Source organism: Muscardinus avellanarius, assembly GCF_963383645.1.
Source record: "Muscardinus avellanarius genome assembly, chromosome: 1".
Classification (NCBI taxonomy): Eukaryota; Metazoa; Chordata; class Mammalia; order Rodentia; family Gliridae; genus Muscardinus; species Muscardinus avellanarius.
This window is the reverse complement of record NC_137786.1, coordinates 51,308,514-51,331,528: the sequence shown is the minus strand read 5'-3', so window position 1 is coordinate 51,331,528 and position 23,015 is coordinate 51,308,514.

The following is a 23,015-nucleotide window of genomic DNA, read 5'->3' as shown; positions in this document are numbered from 1 at the left end:
CCATCAATTCTACTTTCTCAGGCACCATTCTCAGGTCCTCTCTCCTATCTTTTTTATGTTTTGGAGATTTCAGACTGGCTGAAAAAATTGAAGAGAGAATGGGTAAACAACTTCTCATTTTACTCTTCCTCCTCCTCTTTATCTTCCTTCTTTATGTACTCCTTTTTCTTTATATTGGGGATTGAACCCAGGTTAGTTCTATCTCCAAGTCACAACCCCAGCCCTTTTTTTAAATTTTGAAACAAGGTCTTGCTAAGTTGTAGAGGCTGGTCTTGAACCTGCAATTCTACTGCCTTGACCTCCCAAGTACAAGGATTATAGGTAAGTGTCACAGCACTTGGTTTAAGCTGCTTCTTTTGAACTTATTATCTCTTATTTTTAGAATTATTTTGGACAAAATAATGTGCCCACCAATTCATTAGCTCAGCTGATGAATATCTGTTTTACTTTCTTTGCAGCTCTTGAATTACCAATGTGTTGAGTCATGGTGTGCCCAGCCCTGAGCTGGGTTGAACTGTAGTGATGAACAGGGCAATCTTTGCCCTCATGTGGGGCAGACAGAGAGTAAACTGCCATGCATAGTGGTGCATTTCATGAACAAAATCGAGTGGGTGAAGTGGCAGAGTGATAGCTGGGGATGGTACAGTGACAGGAGACTGTTCTACAGAGGTGAAACCCGAATGAGTCCTGGGACCAGTGATGTGATGATCAGAAGCAGGGATGCTTCTCCCTGGGGAGGCGGATGCAGAGGACAGAGGAAGAGTGAGCCCCACCTCCCCCCCAGGCTCCGCATGCCTGGAAAAGCTCTTGTAGGCCCATGCTAGAAGCCCGGATGAGCGAGGCTGGGAGCATTCTTCGGTCACCTGCAATGTCTGCAGAAGTGACTGGTGTTACCGGAAGGTCTGCTCTCAGTGCTGTCTCTACAGGCTGGAGACTGGCTGATTTTCTTGAATCCCCCCCTTCCTTACTCCAGAGTCAAAATTTTCAGAACTAAAAATAACAAATTGGCAATCTACCCACATGTGTTCTTTTGTAGCACCTAATGACACCACCACAGCATGATGGATAATATCATGAGCTGTCTCGGTTCTTTGATGGGTTGTGTTATAAAAGTGAAGTGAGTTTCATTTTGGCAAAATGCTTAGTGGCGAGAGCAGTATTTCCAGTCTGACTCCTAGTTACATTTTTTTCCTGCTTCTTAGTTCTATTTTTTTTTCCATGTATAGTTCAGCCCCCAAAACATGCCTTCTTAGAAAGGATAAGGGCCTCCTTTGGCTTGCTGTTGTCAGATGGGAGGGAGGGCTGGAGGGGAAGGGCACGGGATTTCCTCAGCCTTGGTGTACAGGATAGTATGAGGAATGGTCTTTATGGAATGTTATGTGCCTAATGGAAAGAGATTGGAAGCTTGTTCTGCACTGCCCATTTCCCCTTGGCTTTTTTTTTTTTTTTTTTTTTTTTGGTGGTACTGGGGTTCCTGGAAGCCCTTCTACCTCTGGGCTACACTCCCACAGGCTACACTCCCAGACCTATTTTTTTAACTTTTTTTAATGTGGAAACAGGGTCTCTTAAGCCAGCGAGGCTGGCTCTGAACCAGCTCAATCCTCCTGTCTCCTCCTCCCAAGCGCGGGGATTACAAGCCTGCACCACCATGCCCGGCTCCCCTTGGCTTTTTTTCTACCCTGTGATGTCTTATCTTAAAGGCACAGACAAAAAGACCACGTAAATTCATGTTTTTTTTTATGACCATAATGTGTTCACCAAAAACTAATATGGTCGCCCTGGGAGCTGGATTGGGCCACATGGTAGCCTCTTACTTGCTTCTCACTGCCCTTTATTTCTATTAAGCCTATAACAGACTATACCTCTAGTTTATTGGCTAAGGCTGGAGGCATGCTTTTGTGGTTTAGAATACTAGATAGATAGGCTGAGGAGTCTCCCGTACTTTCTTCCCTAGGTACAAACCTAAACCTTTGTAGTTTTCACTGTTGGTAACAAAGGTACAAACACTAGGGAAAGATAGAGTCTTTCTACTGAAGGGCCCCATGTGGAGATAAGTCTAATTTGTTCAGTGTATGCAACTCTCAAGCCAGTGCAGAGGGTCCATCTTACTGCACCAACGGATGTGGATTTGTCATGATGCTGACGCAACTTGAGTTTCAGCATCTGCAGTTGCTGGAGCCCCTTCTGGACAAATGTTCAATTTCATATCGAATTTCGAATTTGAAAATTTTAATTCATTTCCTTAAAAAATGCTCCTATGTGAGTATCCTATTTCTCATCAAGTTGGGCATGGTGGAGGACGCTTGTGCTTAAGGGAACTGAGAAAGGGGGATGGCAGATTCTCGGCCAGTCTCAGCTACTTAGTGAGGCTCTCTGCAACTTAGTGAGACCCTGTTTCAAAGTAAAGGATACAAAATAGGGGAGGGGGTGTAGCTTGGTGGTAGAATGCCCCTGGGTTCAATCCCCTAGTAGTGCAAAAAGGTGCTTCCCAAACTGTAAGACTGAGGCCCCACAAAGCTGGAGCTGCTCTCACATACAGTGTGGTTGCTAACTGAGGTCACTGATGTCCAGTTCTTTGAAGACGCATAGACACCCAGAGAGAGAGAGTGAAATATGGGCATAAAATTAGAACAACTGTAACACTGGGGACAGGAGTCCAGGTACTTTTACCATAAGATCCTTTAAAAAGTATAATTTAAGGAAGGATAAATAGTTGTAAAGCTAATTTAGAGAGCTTCTGTGTATCTTTAAACCAGACTCCCTGATTGTTAATCTTCTACACACTTATTATTCATTCCGTCTCTTTAACACACACACACACACACACACACACACACACACACACACACACACACACACACTTTTTTCCTTCAATGACTTGAGAATGGGTAGCACTGATCCATTACCCCTGAACTCTCCAGTATGTATTTACTAAACAAAAGACATTCTCAAGGAAAGCCACAATACACTCATAAAAGTGAAGAGATTAACATTGATTTTATACCAATATATAATTCAAAGGGAATTAAAATTTTATCCATTTTCCTAATGATGTTCTTTACAGAATGAGAATCCAAACCAGAATCCTGTGTTGTAGTCATTGATCCTTTTAGTTTATTTCAACTTGAGGCAATTCTTCAGTCTTTTGCTGCCCTTTGAGGTCTTGGTATTTTCAAGTATCCAAGCCAATTACTTTTTAGAATGTCCCTGATTTTGGTTTTATTTGATGCTTCCTTAGGATTAGATTAACATAATAAATTTTTTCCAGGAATATCACAGAAGTGACAGGATGCCCATGATACTGATTTGTCCTGTTGCTGCTGCTGTTTAACTTTTCTCACTTGTTAAGACGCTGTTAGAGCTATCTTCTGCTTTCAGGTGAAAATGAGCATTTTGTGGGGTGCTTTGAGACTATGTGAGTATCCTATTTCTCATCAAATATTCATTCACTAGTTCAAGTATTCATTAATGATTCTTCTCTACGTCAATTATTACTATGCAGGTTACCAAATAACTGAATAGCATTTGTCTAATTCCATCATTCTTCCTAGTTGCCAGTCTGCTACAAAGTAGATTTTGGTTATTAATTATTAATAGTTGGCAATCTTCTATAAAGTTGATTTCTTTTTTACCCCATTTGATTAGGTATGCATGCATTTATTCATATTTGTATGGATCCATGCATTTCCATTTTATTTAGTGTGATAAAATACAATACTATCATTATTTATTTCACTGCTCATTTTGTCCCTTATTTGGCTGGTGGGAGTCCTTTTGGTTAGATTCTCATAATTTTTTTTTTTTTTTTTTGGTGTGTGTGTGGTACTGGGGATGGAACCCAGGGGCATTCTACCTCCAAGCTATACCCCCAGCCTTTTTTTTTTTATTCTTTATTTTGAAACAGGGTCTCACTGAGTTGCAGAGAGCCTCACTAATTAGCTGAGGCTGTCCATGAAACATGATCTTCCTGTCTCAGCCTCCCGAATGCTGGGATTACAAGCATGCACCACCATGCCCAGCTCCTCATATCATTTTAACATGTACCTATCATTCTTTGAGAACTTACTTATGCTTGGGTATGTGTTGTTTTTTCTCTCATACTCTTCTTGTACTCTGTTTTAGTCAATTTCCCCAAGCAATTTCCCCAAGTACCCTTGGTTTCTTTCTGTGGAAAATGGAATCTGGGGGTGGTCGCACACACCTGTAATCCCAGTACTTGGTAGGCTGAGACAGAAAGGTCACAAGTTCAAGGCTAGCCTCATTAACTTAGCAAGATCCTCATTTCCAAATAAAAAGAAAATAGGACTGGGGTGTAGCTCAGAGGCATAATGTCCCTAGGTTCAATCCATACTACAGTAAATAAATAAATAAATAAATAAATAAATAAATAAATAAATAAATAATACAACCCAGATCTGCAGCCGAGTTGTGTTCATTGTTAGTGAAGTGTTGCTCGTAGGCCTTTGCAAGAGAAAGCAATAGAGCCATGTACATGCATTCATACTCCCCCCCCCACACACACCTGGAGGTGTTTCTAGTATTCCAACCATGAATTTGGTGTATATGGGTGCAATCTGAGAGCACATCCAACTGCAACTTGATAGCAGTGTGGAATTCTTCCCCTTTTCTATATTTGGAATATCCTTTTTGCTTCTGGTTCCCATTATTCCTCACATGCTCATTTGCTCTATCCCGCGTGTGTGATTTCTCTCCAGATGACGCATGCCACCTCCTCACCTCTGTGCAGCTGTCCTGCACCTGTCCACACCAGCCGAGAGTTACCCCTCTACCACATACCTGCCGCGGGCCTCCTCCTCCAGCTTCATGGATTCCTGGGCTGAGAGCTCCCACTCTCCTGGTCCTGGCTGCTCATGGCCTGGAGCCCCGCTGGCCCAGCCTGCCACTCGTACCCATCCCCTCTGGTAGAGAGTTCTTGCCCAGCTCTGGTGCCATGCAGGCCAGGAATTCTCTTCAGCTCTAGCAATGTGTCCCTAAAATGGAGATTTCTGCTGCCTATCTACTCATGCTGCTGAAGCCCTGGGAAGCAGTTTAAAAGCTGGAATGGATCAGTGTTTTGGGGGAATCTGCCCAAGAGGTTAAGAGATCATTTACTGACCAAGGAAGGGAGATGCAACAGATTATGGTTGAAGATAATTATTGCAGAGAAGTACACCCATTTTTGTGTTTAGATTCTGGATTGGTAATTTGCCTGCTGTGTATTACAAGCAGCCACATCTTCCAGGTTGGCTACCTGCTGGCTTCCAGCTATGTTTGCCCAGTGGAGGCATTGAGAGGAGATTGGAAAACAGGTACAAGAGACTAGGACAATTTCCTCTTGTTTTCTTGCCAAGTTGGGCAGTGTCTCCATCAGTGGCTATTTCTCTTCTATGATTGGCATCTGTGTGACAGTCTTGCCATGGTTGTAGCTTTTGCTATTGACCTGGGCTCCTGTGTTCCAATGATATCACCTTCTCACTTTGTCCTTCCAACCCCAAGAGTGGAAGTGACTTTCTAGTGGTAACAAGAAATAGTTGCCACTATATATCCCTTCCTTATTGGTTCTCAGTTCTTCCCTTGCCCATGTAACTAATTTTTTGAATTAAATTTCTTTTGTTTTAAATACCTGAGAGTGTTTAATGTTTTCCTAACTCAACCCTGAAAATAGCTCAAGAAGCTGATTTTCCTTAGCCAAATCTCTCCCATTTGGACATTTTATCTAAGAATAAAACTAAGACAAAGGAAACCAAACCAAGAGATAAACAGATCCTGGTGATTTTGACTAAGTCTTTGATCAATCCTTACTTGAAACTAGATCACCCTTGGATTTTTAAGTTATTTGAACAAGTAAAACCACTTTATGTTTTAGTCCTAATTGTTACATCTGTGTTTAGGTATCTTGACTGTCAAATCAATGACAAATTATAGGCCATAAGCTCTTTGATCCCTACAGGTGAATTAGGTTTCAGTCATATTTCCCAATGGCCTGTATCTCCTTGACACAGTTTACTTATTTGTGTTCTTAAAAGAAGAGATTTTCTCTGTTTTATTGGTCTTTCTCTTAGTGTGTGATTTCCCTTTTTTTTTTTTTCCTGAGCTGCCACATTCTGACAGGGTCTTATATATCAGCTACATCAGTGCAAGGGACAAAATAAAAAATTTATGTCATCCACATGACAGACCTGAAAAACTAGCCTCTCATTTAAATATTGCAAAAAATTGAGTTATATGCTACATAAGTGACAGGAGAATGGGGCTCTTAATCTATGTGAAAGGAAATTGGATTCAAGTTGTTTTATCTCTTGCAGATGTTCAACATTATTTTTGTCAGCTAGTAGTTAAGTTGAAGAGAGACATCTTTCTCAGAATAGAAACATGAAATAATAATGTCCTCCAGCATCATCCCATCATGTTAAGCCACGAGATGGATGATGTCCTGATGTGAAAGGATGCAAATGAGACAGAGTTTTGAAGTATTTGTTGGGTGTGGAAGAGACGCTGAAGTTTCCACAATGCTTTTACATGAATAAGATAAAGAATACCAGAGTGTCTGTCTGTCTCTCTTTTACAAGGATGCTAGGCCACTGTTTTCTAAGATATTTATTTTGGACAAGAATTTAGTAGAGATTTAAGTTTGAATTGTTCCTGCAGAAAGTTGGTCCTAGTCTGGGTGAGGATGCCATGTCTTTGGAGGCTGCAGCTCGGGGCTGCCGTCGTGACTTACTCTGAACTTGTGCTTCTGACATGAGGTGTGTAAGGCTTCCTAGGGTGAGTTGGCCAGGTTGTGCTTCCTAGGGTGTGCTGAGGCCTCTGGCCTTCTCCTCCCTCCCCAGTGGGTGCCCTGGTTTCTCTCACCTGACATAGGTCTATTTAGCACTCACTGTGGCTCTTAGTTGTTTGACTGGAATCATTACATACTGTCTATCTGCAAACCCAGCCCTACCCTGAGTGAAGGCAGGCAAGTTGGGAGGTATCTTCACAGTCTCAAATCACTGGGATCTGCCATTAGAAGTGCTGCTTGAGACATCCTCCTTGGTGGGCTAAAGAGACAGGACTGAGTGCCCCTGTGTACTATTGTGGAGGCTTCTTCCTAAAGAGGGGTGCTGACTTCTTTCCATGCCTGCCACTGTACTGCATAAACTGGGGCAAGAATCCCAGGAATCCCAACCAACTTAGCTGGTCTCCATGCCCAGGGGAGAGTGCTGGATTCTGCGTCCTCTACCTGCTGCCTCCACAGATGTTTTCATAGATCCAGGCACAGGTTAGGGCTGGTCTTCAGGCCCCGTGATGCCTGCTCCCTCCTCCTCTGCCTGCTTTTAACTGTCGTCCTGAGTTGTGTTGGCCCAGCACACATTCTACTAAGGACAGTTCTGACAGGATGTGTGCCTCAGATTCAAGACCCTCCCTGCACTACACACAAGCTTGAAACATAATTTACCTAGGAATCAATTAGTCCAACATTCGTCCTAAGCCCCGCTCTTCATTGTCACATTTTTAAATGTCAGTGTGACTTGATTTGCAATATTTATTATAAAAAATATTAAATAATATTTGTTATTTCACTTATATTGTGTGCAGATCTTGAGCTAAGACCTTTACATTCATTATTTAATTCAAACCTGCAACAACCTTATGAGAAAGGTTAAGTTCATCAGTTTTCAGATGAGAAAGAACCTCTGAGAGATTTTTTCCCTTCAATCACATAGAATTGGGATTCTAGGTCATGTCTGATGTTAAAATTAGTGCTTTCAGCCATATTATCCTGACTTACTTATACAGTGGGCATGTGACTTACAGCTTTTAATAATAATTTGTAGTAACAGTTTCGCTGTTGATTAAACAAATATGATAGATTTCTACCTTGTTTATAGAAAAAAGTGGGACAGGATGTGGGAATGGGAACAGGAAGAGAAAGGAATTTTGTTTAAATTTCACTGTACCAAAGCATTTATGCAGACTAAAACTATATAGCAAGAATATTTTATGAGCTGGGCACAGTGGTGCATGCCTGTAATCCCAGCTACCTGGGAGGCTGAAACAGGAAGATTATAAATTCTAGGCAGAGCCAAGTGCAGTAGCAAATGCTTGTAATCCCAGTGTTCCAGAGGCTGAGACAGGAGGATTGAAGTTCATGGATACCCTGAGCTACTTAGTGAGGCCCTTTGCAAATCAGTGAGACCATGTTTCAAAATAAGGAATAAAAAATAGGGCTGGGGGTGTAGCTTGGAGATAGAATGCCATTGATTTCCACCCCCAGTTCTCCAAAGAAGAAGAAGAAGAAGAAGAAGAAGAAGAAGGAGGAGGAGGAGGAGGAGGAGGAGGAGGAGGAGGAGGAGGAGGAGGAGTTGTTCTAGGCAATACTAAGCAACTTAGAGAGACCCCATCTCAAAACAGATCTTAAAAAGAGGCTAGGGATATAGTTCAGTGGTAGAGCACTTGCCTAGCATGTGCTAGGCCCTGGGTTTAATCACCAGCACTGCCTATTTTCTTGAGCATATGTGTTCTTCCTCCTCCTCCTCCTCCTCCTCCTCCTCCTCCTCCTCCTCCTCCTCCTCCTCTTACTTCTCCTCCTCCTCTTCCTCCTTCTTCTTCTCCTCCTCCTCCTCCTCTTCCTTCTCCTCCTCCTGTCCTTCCTTTCTTTCTCCTCTTCCTTTTTCGCTGTGCTGAAGATGGAACCCAGGGCTTTTCTCTCATAGTTTATACTTCCACATCCTATCTGGAGGCCTTCTATGCTGAGCACTTTATATACTTTATCTTGATTTAGATCAGGTTTCCTTAACAGCTGAGCAAAGCTTGAGGCAAGGAGTAAAGTATGGAGCATTTATTTGGGCTGTAGACACTCAGGGCAGCAGAAGGCAAGCAAAAGTCATGAAGCTTGAGAGGCCATGAAGTGAAGCAAAACCACTGCCCTGGCTGGTGCTTGGTGAGGAGCACAGGAAGCCAGGCAGTCCATTCAGCACATGTGTTGCAAGACTAGGTGAGGCTTCTCTAGAAAGGCTCAGCAGAGTAACTGTGCCTCATGGTAGTTGATTGGAGAACAGAAGGTCTGGCAATAGATTTTCCCAGAGCCTTTTCTTTTTTGTACTGTCCAAAGTTTGTCTAAGGTTTAATTCCCACACATATTCTGGGAGACCCAGACCCGAGCAGTGGTGGGTTTCTTCATTCAAATACAAGCAGGACACCGGGCATGGTGGCGCACGTTTGTAATCCCAGTGCTTGGGAGGCAGAGACAGGAGGATCACACAGGTTCGAAGCCAGCTGCGCATGCTGGCTTAGGAGACCCTGTTTCCAAATAAAAATGTAAAAATAGGTCTGGGAGTGTAGCCCGGAGGTAGAAGGGCTTCCAGGAACCCCAGTACCACACACACACACACACACACACACACACACACACACACACACACACAAATACAAGCAGGATGACTGGACAGTTCCTGGCATGGGGCTGGTTGGCCCAGATGTCAGATGTAGCCCAGGAGAAGAGGATTTCCAGGGACAGGGAATGGCCCCTGGGGAAGCAGCATGGTTTGGGGAGTGTTATGGTTTGGATCTGGTGTCCTCTAAAGGCTCATAGGTGGAAGGCTTGGTACCCAGGGCAGCAGTGTTCAGAGGTAGAGCTTGGGGGAGGTGGTTCTATCATGAGAGCTCTGACCTCATCAGGGGAATAATCCACTGATGAGTTAATAACCTGATGACATTATTGGGAGTTGGTGTACACTGGAGGAGGTGGAGCCTAGTTGGGAGAAGTAGGTCTGGGGTATGCCCTGGAAGGGTATAGCTTGTTTCTGGCTCCATATTCTCTCTCTCTCTCTCTCTCTCTCTCTCTCTCTCTCTCTCTCTCTCTCTCTCTCTCTCTCTCTCTCTCCCCCCTTCCTCCTCCCTCCTCTTGTTCTCCCTCTGCTTCACAGCTGCCATGAGCCGAGCAGCTCTCCCCTGCCATGAACTCAGCCTCACCTTAGCCCCACAGCAATGGAGCCCGCTGATCCTGGAATGAATCCTCTGAAACCAAGATCCAAAACAAATCTTTCCTTCTTGAAGTTGTTTTTCTCAAGTATTTTAGTCACAGTGATGAAAACCTGACTAACATAAATTAGTAGTTAGATTAACTAGTAAGCAGAGGGTTTCTAAGGAAGTGCATAACATTGCGGTTGTGCATACTCCTGATGCAGGACAACCCTGAGAGGTGCACAATATGTGTCTCACTTTACGGCTGAGGAAACAGGCACATTTGTCCAAGCTCTCAGAGCAGTGAGCAGCTGAGCCAGAGTTTGAATGCCAATCGGCTTGTTTTCCAGTTCTATGCTCTGTCCAGTATACTACATAGATTCTTCTGCATACTTTAAAGAAAAGAGTTATTGAGAAAAAAAACATAGTTCTTGTGAAAAATAAAAAGAACAATATAGTGGTTCATAATCTATATACCCAGGAATAACTTTTAAAAATCATTTGAGCATGTAATCTTTTAGCTTCTCTGTACTGTTTTTACATAGTTGAGATGACGGTGCACATGCTGTAGCTTTTTTGTTTGTTTGTTTTGGTTTGGTTTTTTGGTGGTACTGGGGTTCCTGGATGCCCTTCTTCCTCCAGGCTACACTCCCAGACATATTTTTTTTTTTTTTTGTATATTTTTACTTGTCTTAAGCCAGCGCTTATGACTTCGAACCTGCGCGATCCTCCTGTCTCCGCCTCCCAAGCACAGGGATTACAAGCGTGCGCCATCACACCCGGCTATGCTGTAGCTTTATTTGCTCTTGTTATTGATACCTTTTGTCATTTGATGCCATCTATCAAAGACATGCTATGTCAGTATGAACTTTTATGTCTCCACAACATTTCCTGGATATTGTACATGTAGCATACTTTGGCAGCAGTAGGTCTGTGATCCATTTTCTTTCTTTCTTGGGGAGGGAGTGTGTTTCTAGGTTAGGAAGACTGCAAATAAACTGGCCTAATCTTGTAAAGACACTAATGGCAGACCTCCTGGTGAACTAAATGGTTTTTGCCAGCAGGAGAGTCCTTATTCATGGAATGCTTTTAGCAGAATGTATTTTGGTGTCTAAGATTTCTTACATAAACAAACCTGGAGTCCATGGATTCAAGAGGCATGGCTTTCTGGGAAATGTCATGTAAATTATGTAAATATTCGTGTATAACATGGAGATGTTTCAGATGTTTTCTGAACTCAGAAGTTACTTGCAGATAAGTTAGGCGGCTGCATGCTGTTCTTAGCGACCCTACGTGTTTGCCAGGACACTTCTGATACAGAAATTAAAAGGAAGTGCCACCAGGGGTTTTCAGCCTCTCCCAGTTGTGCCTGTCTTCTCATTATATGCATTCTTGAAATTTCTTATAAAATTCACAACTGGGCAGGCTCTTGATATGTGGGCCTTATGTGACAAATATTTTCTCCTTGTGTCCTTTGCTATCTCAGTTTATAATCACTTCCTCACTGATAACATTCTAATTATATAATGTTTCATAATTTATATCCAACCATGACATACTGACCAAACCATTGTCTATGTTTTCTGTCATTTCTTTTGAATGATTCCAAAGAAGATTTGCTATTCCATACTTTTGATAGCAATGAGAGGAAAAGCTCTGCAGAATTCACTGCCCCACCTCCTATCCTTACTGCTACAATGAAAAGGAGCAGGATCCAGGAAAAAGAGGAAGAAATAGAAAAATTCTTTTAACATCACTGTTGCCAGACTCTTCTGTCAGCTTAGGTTTTTTTCTTCACTCTTTGGGGTCATTGTTCCCTTGTGCAAACCATCCTGCTCCAAACCCCTGGCCTCCTAGAAGGTCCTACCAAGGTTTCTCTGCCTCTTCCAATAATGATTAACTCCTGACCAAGCTACTGGGGATACCCCAAGAAGTTGGGAGGTTCAGCAGAGAGATTCATTCCTGACATCAAATTGGAACTGGTGGTATTATAGTGCATGTGTGGTGTTAAGGATAGACTTTACGGGTACACAAACAGTGAGCTAGGCTCCAGTCCCTCCTTTTTTTTTTTCAGTACTGGGGATGGAACCCAAGGGCATTCTACCTCTGAGCTACACCCCCAGCCCTATTATTTTAGTCTTTAAAAAAAAAAAAAAACCAGGGTCTCACTGAGTTGTGAAGGGCCTCGTTAAGTAGCTGAGGCTGTCTGTGAACCGTGATCCTCTTGTCTCAGCCTCCCAAATGCTGGGATTACAAGCGTGAGTACCATGCCTGACTCCCAGGCCCCTTTTATTTTTTATTTTGAAATGAGGTCTCACTAAACTGCTGAGGCTACCTCAAACCTCTCCTGTCTCAGCTTGACAAGACTGGGGGTGATAGGTGCATATTTCTGTATGTAGCTTATATTAGGGGTTTTAACCCAGAGTTCTTGGATAGAGTTTGGGGGAAAGGATCAGTGAATTTAGAGCAGAAAAATTACACCTTTCTTTTCATTAATCTTTAGCCAAAAGTTATCATTTCTCTCAGTTATAAACATGAGCAAAAAAGGAAAAAATCATGGTAATATTAGCAGTATCTGTGACTTCATCACCAACAGAAACAATTTTTTCTATACATTACAGCTTTTGAAATATCTTGAAATATTATTTACACTTATCACTATTTAGAAAATATGATGGCTATTAAACCTGCTGTTAGAGTTATTGGTGGTGACATGTACACATGTTACTTAGTATACTATTAAAGAAGTACATATATTACATTGCAAGTCTGTTTAAAAATATTTTGATAGCTGCCTTTCAAAACTGGTTTTATTTGGCATCCTACAGTTTTTATTTTAATGAATTAAACACATTATTATGAGAAGGGGTTCATAGCTTCCTAGACTGCCAAACGTGTCCATGACACAAAAAGGGCCACGGAGTTTAGCAGTGGAAGGCAGTCTAGCACCTCACTAATGTGCATTACATCTGCTAAGTTGCCATCTGCAATTGGCCTGGTTCCTGCCTTCCAGAAATTAACTTAATAGTGACACTCAGTTTACAAAGAAGCCACTTTCAGGCAAGCATCAATATAGGCTGCTGTATAGGTATAAACAATATGCTTTTGTGGCCCATGGACAGAAGAATTTATCACAACGTAATGCTAAGAAGGGAAGAACATTGGTGAGGGGGCCCAGCCCAGCTCTTACAGCTAAGGAGGTGGGCCATGCACAAGAAGTCTGTGGTCACTCTACCAAGATCTGCTTCTCTGAAAAATACTGGGTTGAAGGCATTTCACTCTGTGCTTTCCTTTATGAAAACCTGGATAGGGGCTTATCTGCGAATGTGTTTTTCCTTTCGTTTCATAAAGATCGTAGGTTGTTCTTCTATTTGCCTGTCTTTTTTTCTATGGGGGAGGAACAGCCTCTGATGTAGTAGATAGAACACTAGCCTGGAGACCAGTTGGGCTGGATTCTTATCTTTGTACTGGCTAAATTGAACCTCAAACATGACAATCTTCATCCTTATCCATTTCGCCTACTAGGGATTTTTGAATGTTGGATAGATATGTCATTCAGTCAGTCAAATGATTCACTGGTAGTGAGAAAGTGACAGTCTCCCTCCCCAGTTTTAACCCACTGAAGTGGAAAACTAAACATGAGGTACATGGGATACATCTAATTCTCCTTCATCTGTCCATCCCCCAGCTTTCTTGAAATGCGTTTCTACGAAGTACAAACTGACTAGCCATCAGATTCCTTAGAAGTTGAAGGAGAGTGAGAGGTCAGGGTGGAGAGGGAGACCTGCGGGGTGCTTTGAATCCTGGGCGACCAATGTGAAGCAGCAAGCTGCCCCGATGTTTAGTGTCACCTGCAGAGGGCCCTCGGGAGGCGGTTGCAAGCCGGCCTCAGGGGCATTATTGTCACTCCACTGATCCCAGATGCAGAGGCTGAGCTGCACTGTCTGCAGACAGAGGGATGTGTATACATACACATTCCTCAGTGTAATTCTTTCATTTCAAACTTGCTTTATTTCAAAAGGAGAGACAAAACTTTGGGTGAGGATTCATTATGTGTTGCAGACAAATGCTAGGTATGAGGAGGCATCACTAAAACCATAGTTGCTGAAGGAATTGTTTCCACTTCATTCTTCTCCTGTGCTCTGTACTTGGCCTCTGGGGTCATTGTTCCCTTATGCAATGATTCTCAGCCCCTGGCCTCCTGGAAAACTCAACTAAGCTTTTCCTGTTTCTTTCAATAATGATTAACTCCTGCCTCAGCTACCAGGGACACCCCAAACAGCTGGGTGAAAGAGACACACTCCTGCCATTCCAAATTGGAACTGGTGATGTTGTACTGCACCAGGGTTTTAACCCAGGGTTCTTCTTCAGAATTCAGTGGGAAAAATAAATATTCTCTTCTTTAAATACCTTCAACAAAGGCTCAAACTCCAGGTTGATGAAAAAATCCCAGAGATGAGATTAAAAAGGGGAACAATGTCCAACAGACATTTCTACAGGCCTAAAACTGAGGTGGGGGAAGGGCTGAAACACACATAAAATAAGAACTTAATGTGAGAATGTTATGCACATCACATTTTTCAACAAAATCACATATAATTTTTAAGAAGTGAACTTGCAAGCCATTCAAAGATGACTGGTAGTTAGAATAGATGCTCAAGGATAGATCGCCAAATTGAAAAAAATATAATAATTATTATTGTAATGACAGAGTACAGAAGAGAGGAACAACTTTTAATAGGCTGATGAAAACATACCACAAGAATTCCCCGTAGATATATAGAAAGGGTACAGAGAACATTTTTTCATAAAATTTTAAAGAGGTTGCTCATAACAAAAATTAGAATCAAGGAAAAGTATTTCAAAGAGTAAATGCAAAGGTTCAAAGAAAAATAAAAAGATAATAGAAAAAGATGGGAAATATATTTGAAGAAAGTGGAAGGAAAAACAATACAGAAAAATATAACAAATAATAGAGTTATATTGGACTTCCGGGAAGATGGCGACCGAGAAAAGTGGGGCTTAAGAGCCCCGCTAACAACCAATCTCCATTACCACAAAATCAGCGCCTTTCATAGCCAAAAAACACCATCACCAGAGAAACAAAAAAATCACCAGGCTCCAGAGAGAAAGCGGTCTGAGAACAGAGCTCAGAGCCACAGAGGAGATACACCGGCCTCACGCCCGAGGCAGTGGCAGCAGCGCCATACTGCCGGCGGCAGCTGGACTTCACCAGACGGCTATAGCAAGCCGAGGTGAACTGCTGCGGGACAGCCAGGTGGGAATTCTCGCTGCAGGTAAAATCTAAAGCTCCCAGTGGCTGAGCTCAGCACATGCTGCAGGGATTCAGAGTGGATATCAAAACCAAGAAGAAATACGCCAGCCTCACGGCCGAGGGCATAGCAGCGGTGCCATATTGCCACTGGCAGCAGCAGCAGAGAATTCACCGAATCCAGTACAGCTACATCTGCGTACTCAAGAACAGTGAGTCAAATTGCGGGCCACAGAGGAGAAATCCCAGTACTGTACTCCCTGGGACTTGACCCAGTGGGGGAGGGGCGGTGGCAGAGATATCACACCATAGGAGAACATGCAACCTGGCACCCCCCACAGTCTAAAGCAGTCTCTATCGACTCTCTGGGTCGGAGACTCTGTGATAAAACCCAGTAAAGGAGTAGTGGGGTCTGAGATACTACTGACTCGAGATCCAGAACACCTTAAGTGAAGTCATAGTGACCCAAGGGAAGAACCCAGAGAAGGCACAAACTTCCGAAATCATGGGAAAGAGGAATAATACTGGAGCAATGAATGCCCACAACCCCACAACATCAGAACCCGATAAAACAGAAAATCAGAGATTTCTAGAAGATCAAATCAGGAAAATAACTGTAAAAATACTAGATGTGCTTCGAAAAGAACTCAGAGAGAGCCCAAAAGAGATAAAAGATGCAATTAATGAAGTAAAGGCCTCAATTCAAAGCACAAACAACCGATTAGACCACATGGAGAACAGAATCTCACTCTTAGAAGATGATCATTCCAAAAATGAATGCATAGTTTCTAATCTAGGAAAAAATATCCGGCAGCAGGAATCTGATATTGAAGAAATATGGGCCCATTTTAAGAGAGCTAACCTAAGAATAATTGGAATAGAGGAGGGAAAAGAAAGTGAAACCAAAGGGATCAACAATCTCTTCAAGGAAGTAATAGCAGAAAATTTTCCAAACATAGAGCAAGAGGTTGATACACAGGTCCAGGAAACGTATAGAACTCCCTTTAGACAGGATCGGAGAAGAGGATCTCCACACCACATAATTGTCAAAATGACCAATGTGGAAGCCAAGCAGAGAATCTTAAAGGCAACAAAAACAAAGGGCCAAGTGACATTCAGAGGCAAACCAATTAGTATCACTCCAGACTTCCCAAACCAAGTCATGAGAGCCAGAAGGGCTTGGAGTAACATATTCCAAACTCTGAAAGAAAACAACTTCCAGCCAAAAATTTCCTACCCAGCAAAACTTTCTATCAAATTAGATGGAGAAATAAGAAGCTTCCATGACAAACAGAAACTGAAGGAATTTATGTTTTCAAAACCAGCACTAGAGAAAATACTCAAAGACATTAACTACAAAGAAGAAATAGGTAACACACACCAGAACCAGAGAAACAAGTGTTTCCATCCAACAGACAATTAAGATTGGTTATCTGTGGAGATTCATTACTTATGTTAGTCTTTTACCCATCTCTAAATGGTATTGTTTGCCTTTATTGTTGTTAATTTTTAGGATTTCTAGTTGGAATATTAGTATACCTTCAGATATAGCATTTGGAAATATTTTATCCCATTCTATTAGTAACTGTTAACTCTGTTTACATTGTCTTTGGATATACAATATCTTTTTTATTTTTTAGGGAGTTTGTATACTCTTCTGTTGCCTGTGCCATTGAAATCATATCCAAGAAATCACTGCCAATTTCAATGTTGTGAGGTTTTATGACCCAGATTTTCTCCTAAAAGTTTATAGTCTTAAGATTTATATTTAGGTCTTTTATCTATTTTGAGTTAATATTTGTATATGGGATTAGGTAAGGGTCCAATTTTATTCTTATCCATGTAATTATTATGTTTCAACAATATTTAGTTAAAAGATTATTATTTCCACCACCAAATGTTCGTGGAAACCTTGTCAAAAATAACTTGACAATATAGGGAAGAATTTAGCTCTAGGCTTTTATTTAACTCCAATGGTTTATATATCTGCCTTTAGAATAGTACTACACTGTTTCAATTATTGTAGCTTTATATGGTTTGAAATCAGAAAATATATATCTTCTAGCTTTGTTCTTTTTCAAGATCGTTGTGGGTATCTAGAGTCCATATTCCATATTAGGATAGATTTTTTTCTGAAAAATAAATATATAAATATATGATAGTTTCACCTAAAAAAAATAGAAAAAAATATTCTCTTGTAAGAAAGAAAGTAAAAAGAAATATTGAAATGTTATCTGTAAGTCATCAAAAGCTTGGTATCAGACAAATGAAACTGTTATGTGAGATTATCATTTTTAATTTTGGATAAATTGCCATAATACTAGATGTCAACCACTAAGCCAAGCATGGGAGGGAGTGATGGGGAGAGATTGGGGTGGGGATCGGGTGGTGGCTGACTGGGCGATGTGTGCATGTATGTCTACAAAAGTTTGTATCCCACTATGATGTATGAATACAGTGCACCAATAAAAAATAAAATAAATTAAAAAAAATAGAGTTATATTTATAGTAGCAGGTTTGACAATATGACCCAAAATAAAATAGAGAAACAAAGACATAAGAAGATTTAGAGAAAGTACTGAATATGGAAGAAAACCAAAGGAGGGACAACATAAACTTGTTGACATTTTTGATAAAAAGAATGAAACAGATGGAAAAGAAATGATTTCAATAAGATAAGAGACAACAGCTTATTGCAAGAAAAACCTGAATCGGCACATTAAGAATAACAGGAAGGATCCAGTAAAGACTGACAGAACACAATCAACACTAAGCCAGACACTGAAAAATGTGCTGAATATAAGATAAGGAAAGATTCATGTGGGCATAAAGAAAAGAAATTAAAACACAAATAAAGGAAAAGTCTGGATGACTTTAGACTTCTTCATAGCAAAACTGCTAAAAGATGGTGAAGGAATGTCAACACAAATATGAAGAAAACAAAATGTTGATAAATAATTTATTAGCTATGCAAGTTTAAGTCAACAGATAATCTCAGTAATGCAGGTACTTAAGCAATACTTTATATAGGAGTCCTTGGAAAAAATAAATCCAATGGCTCAAGAGACTCAAATTAAATATAACCAGTTCAATGGATGATTTCAACTTAAAATACACAAATATAAAATATTTTTTTACATTCTTCAACACTGTCTCTAAACTGTCCCAGTTAAGTCTTAAAAAAAATTTTTTTTTAATATCTTGGCCTAATCTCATCACTTTTCCAATCATTTCAAATAGAATCCAGTGAAACTTTTATTTTGTTATCAGTTTTCTATTACTGTTCTCTGCTCTTCCAGGGTATTCTTGCTGTTAGAAGCCTCTTGCGTAGCAGTTTGTCCCTTAGACAGGGTGCTACTGAGAGAGCTCAACCTGGTTATCACATGGGCTTGACCTAGTGAGAGACCAGAATATACCTCTTCCAAATAGGGAGGGTTTTTGACCTGAGGCAATTAAAATGCAGCACATAAAGGGCCCTCTTATCCTCCCCCTTTCCCACCCAGGAAAAAAAAAATAAATTATCCTTTACTGAAGATGACTCTTATCAGCTCAAAGATGGCATCAGAGGAATCTATAAAAACCCTTACTTCATTAGTTTTTTTGTAAACATTTATCTATCTTTCTATAGTTTCCTCCTTTCAAAAAGACCCAAACCACTTTCCTTTGTCCTGTTATTTCTCTAGAAGTTTTTGGTTCTTTGTTGAATATGCTGTATATGTCAGCGTTCTAAGCAACTCCCTCGAGTTACCGTTCATTGATGTTTCTCTCATGTGATATACACTGTGCATGTTAATAAACTTGCTTCTTTTTCTCTTGTTAATCTGTCCTGTGTTATTGGGGTCTGTCCCAGCTATGAGTCTATGGAGATTGAAGACAAGTTATATTCCCCCCACCAAATCCTATGTATCTTGTGTCAGGCCAGGCATGGTGGTGCACACTTGTAATCCCCATGCTTGGGAGGCGGAGACAGGAGGATCGCGCTGGTTGGAAGCCAGCCATGCTAGCTTAAGAGACCCTTTTTCCAAATAAAAATATAAAAACAGGTCTGGAAGTATATGTAGCCCAGAAGTAGAAGGGCTTCCAGGAAACCCAGTACCACACATGCAAAAAAATTTCTTGAGTCTGGGCTGGTCCATCACTGCCTGTACTCTGTGCCTTGCTGTCATCTCCAAATCTCTTTATCTAAACCTCAGGTTGACCCAGGCAGTATCTTTAATGGCAACGAGTCAAGAGACAGTTTTAGAAAATTGAATCATGTGGTTAAAATTTATAATTTTAATCAATTAGCATTTTTTCTCCTCTGATTCTAGTTTTTAAAACTTAGAGCAGTGATTCAACTAGAGGTGATTTTACCTTTTCTCTAAGAAACATCTCGCCATGTCTGAAGATATTTGCTTGTCACACTGAGAGAAAGGAGATTTTTTTTTTTTACTGGTGTCTAGGGAGTAGAGGCCAGGAGGTGCAGCTAAAATCCTACTTAGGGATTACCAGCCCACTGAAAGTGGTCTGAAAAGTGCTTTAAGTAATACTTAGGAGGCTGAGGCAGTATGATCGCAGGTTCGCCACCAGCCTCAGCTACTCAGTGAGGCCTTCTGCAACTTAGCGAGACCCTGTCTCAAAATAAAGAATAAAAAAATAGAACTGGGAGTGTAGCTCAGAGGTAGAATGCCCCTGGGTTCAATCCCCAGTACTGAAACGGGCGTTTCTCCTGAGCCCCCCCCCCAAGATGAAACAGGGGGTTTCCTGAGAAGAAACCTGGTATTTCATCAAAGATGAAACGGAGTTTCTTGAGAAGAAACTCAGTGTTTCCTTACTGGGTTCTTGTCTACGGGAGCAAAGAATGACACCCGCAGACTGCAGGAAGGGGAGTAAATGGTTTATTAAAACAGCAGGGGATGAGGAAAGGTGGCTGAACACCCCAAAGGGGCTGGAACTCTGGGGTCCAGCAGCTGCCTTCAGGACAATACTTGAGAGTAGCCCAAGCCAAATTGCCTTCAGTTGCAGGCTGCTTTCTTCCAGAGTCCACGCGATCTGCCAGAAGGGAATAGGGAAAAGTGGCCGTACACCCCAAAGGGGCTGTCAGGGCTCTGGTGTCCAGTAGCTGCCTTTAGGTCACTATCCGAGTGTTGCCTGAGCCAAGTGCCGTCAGTTGCAAACTACTTTCTCCCAGGGTCCACGCGATCTGCCAGAAAAGAGGAGCAGGTTACCCGTAGGGGCCCCAGTCAGCCTTGATGTCTTGAAGAGGCATTCAGGTCACTACCTGAGAGCAGCCTGAGCCACGTGACCTCAATTGCACTCTGCCTTCTCTCAGGGCCAATGCAACCTGCAAGAGAGAGAAAAGCTCCCCCAAAAGGGAGGGAGTCCCCGACAAGGAAAAACCCAATTTGGTGGCTGGCTAGAGCCTTTGCCAGATGTCTGTGTGTCCTCTTTTAGGTTAGGATGAGTTTGGGATCCCGGGAATTCTGGAAAGCAGCTCTCAGAATTTGCATAGGGTATTTGCAAGTCCTTTGAAGAGTCTCCTTTCAGGAGTGCCAGACTTGCTCTGGTGGTGGGTGGCTCCTGGGTTTGTTGATTAGTAAACCAATGGCTTTGGTCCTTCTTATCTCTGAAACTTGGCCCCTCGCCCCTCAGGAAATTAGGTTTTTTCTACCGAGGCCTCTTCCCTATCTGCCTATTTCATTTCTACCTCCTCAGTACTGCCAAAAAAAAAAAAAAGTGCTTTAAGCCCAAAACATCTGAATAATCAGCAGTCACAGAAACATTACCTGAATGTAAGCAGCACCTCCTGCAAAGACAGCTGTTGTTGGGAATTCCAGGTTTGTAAGAAGAATTCCCTTGCCTCAAAAAGTCAGGTCGCAGCTGAGCCTGATGGCACATGCCTATAATTCCAGTACTTGGGAGACCAAGACAGGAGACTCTCAGGTTCCAGGTCAGTGTGTGGTCATTTACCAAAACCCTGTATAAAAATAACAAATAAGCTAGGAGTGGTGGCACATGTCTGTAATTTCAGTACTTGGAAAATTGAGACAGGAGAATTTCAGTTTTGAGGGCAGCCCAACTTAGTGAGGCACTATTTCAAAATTAAAAAATCAAATAAGGCTGGGGACAGAATGCCCCTGGGTTCAATCCATAGCAGCATGAACAAAGAACTGGAGTATAGCTCAGAGGTAGAATACCCCTGGGTTTAAACCCCAGTACCACATACAGTCAACCAACCAACCAACAAACCAACCAAAGAAACAAAAACAAGGCTGTCTGACTCCATTTAAAGTACCCAAATCTATGCTACCTCATCTTCACTCTTTTCATTGACAAAACATTTGTTCGAAAAAAATATTTTCTGAAGTTCAGCAACTTATCATTATTACTAATTTTGTTATTATTTAAGTGAAATAAAATAAATGTGAACTGTTATGGTGTTGGAACTGCTATGGTGGTGGAAGTGTTCCTAGGACCCTGTTGGGCTCCTGGAACTGTTCCAGTGAGAGAGATGTAGCCTCAGGTTCTTGTTCTGAACTAGGTATAGAAAACTCTAGTCCCAACTCTGCAAGCTTAAGCCACTTTATTATTACAAAGACAAAAAGATAGAATATAGATTAATGAAGTCCTATACCAGACAGCAGGCCTAGCCCAGGGAGTGGAGCAGGCTGCGGGTCAGGACAGCCTGGCCTCGCCCTTCCACTACTCCTCTGATGGTACAAGGCAGGGACCCCTGTGGTCCACCATGGGCCACTGCCTCGGACCTGACCCCTGATTTCTGGCCAGGCTTCTCTGGTACTGTTAAGAATGGCTTTAGAGAATTAAGACATTGGGATTTAGGAATGTTCAGCAGGTCCCCCACAGGTCCCCGCGGGAAGGCCCCAGCGTGCATGGCCCTGTGCGGGGACAGAGTGGCTCCCGACTGGGCCCAGGGTGGCCGCAGGGCAGTATGCTGGGACTACACAGGAGGCCACATGTGGGCCTTCCTCGCCCGCTCTCATTGTAACTTGTAAGTCCCGGTCTTTCTTTAATAACTGCCTGCTCAAGTTCTGACTTCTGTACAACTGTTATGTGTATGTTCAACATTTGTTAGGCAGTAGTCTTTCTCATTTCAAACTGGCTTGGTGTTTAAAGAATATTAGAACTTGCTTTTTAGGAAAAGTAGTTCTTCCTAAATTACAAACCTATACCTGCCTGGAAACATCTGCATTCCACACAATTGGCCAGAGGCGCTCCTAGCGAAGGAGCACATACCATAAGGGAGATAAGCAGTCTCTGGCGGGCTTGGACTCTGGGCGGGCTCCGACTTCTGGCAGGCTCAACTTTATTGGTTGTACTTGTTTGTCCTTGTATCTGATTGGTTGTACTCTAAGGCTGGCGGGCTCTGATTGGGGTGGATGCATGTTTCAAAATTATTGGTTGTACTTGTTTGTCCTTGTATCTGATTGGTTGTATTCTAAGTTTGGCGGGCTCTGGTGGGTGTATCCACTCCCTCCTGGGGCTATAAAGCCAGACCCCGAAGTGAGCCCTGGGTCGAATTCCGACCCGCTTTCCTTGCTGTCTACTGAGGTTAACGCTAGCTTGGCCAGAGCAGTCTTGCTCTGGTAGCCGCTGGGCAGTTCCTCGATTGACAGTCAAGCTAGTGGAGGAATTTCGACCACTGGCTAGCCAGTAAAAAGAGCTGCAGCACAATAAAACTCTGCCTGTGTATTACATCCTTGGTGTGTTCTTCGTTATTTGGGCAAGAGGGGGCGCATCTCAGACCCTAACATCTGGGGGCTCTCCGGGATCGCCTCTTCCCCATCTAGTGAATGACCCCAAG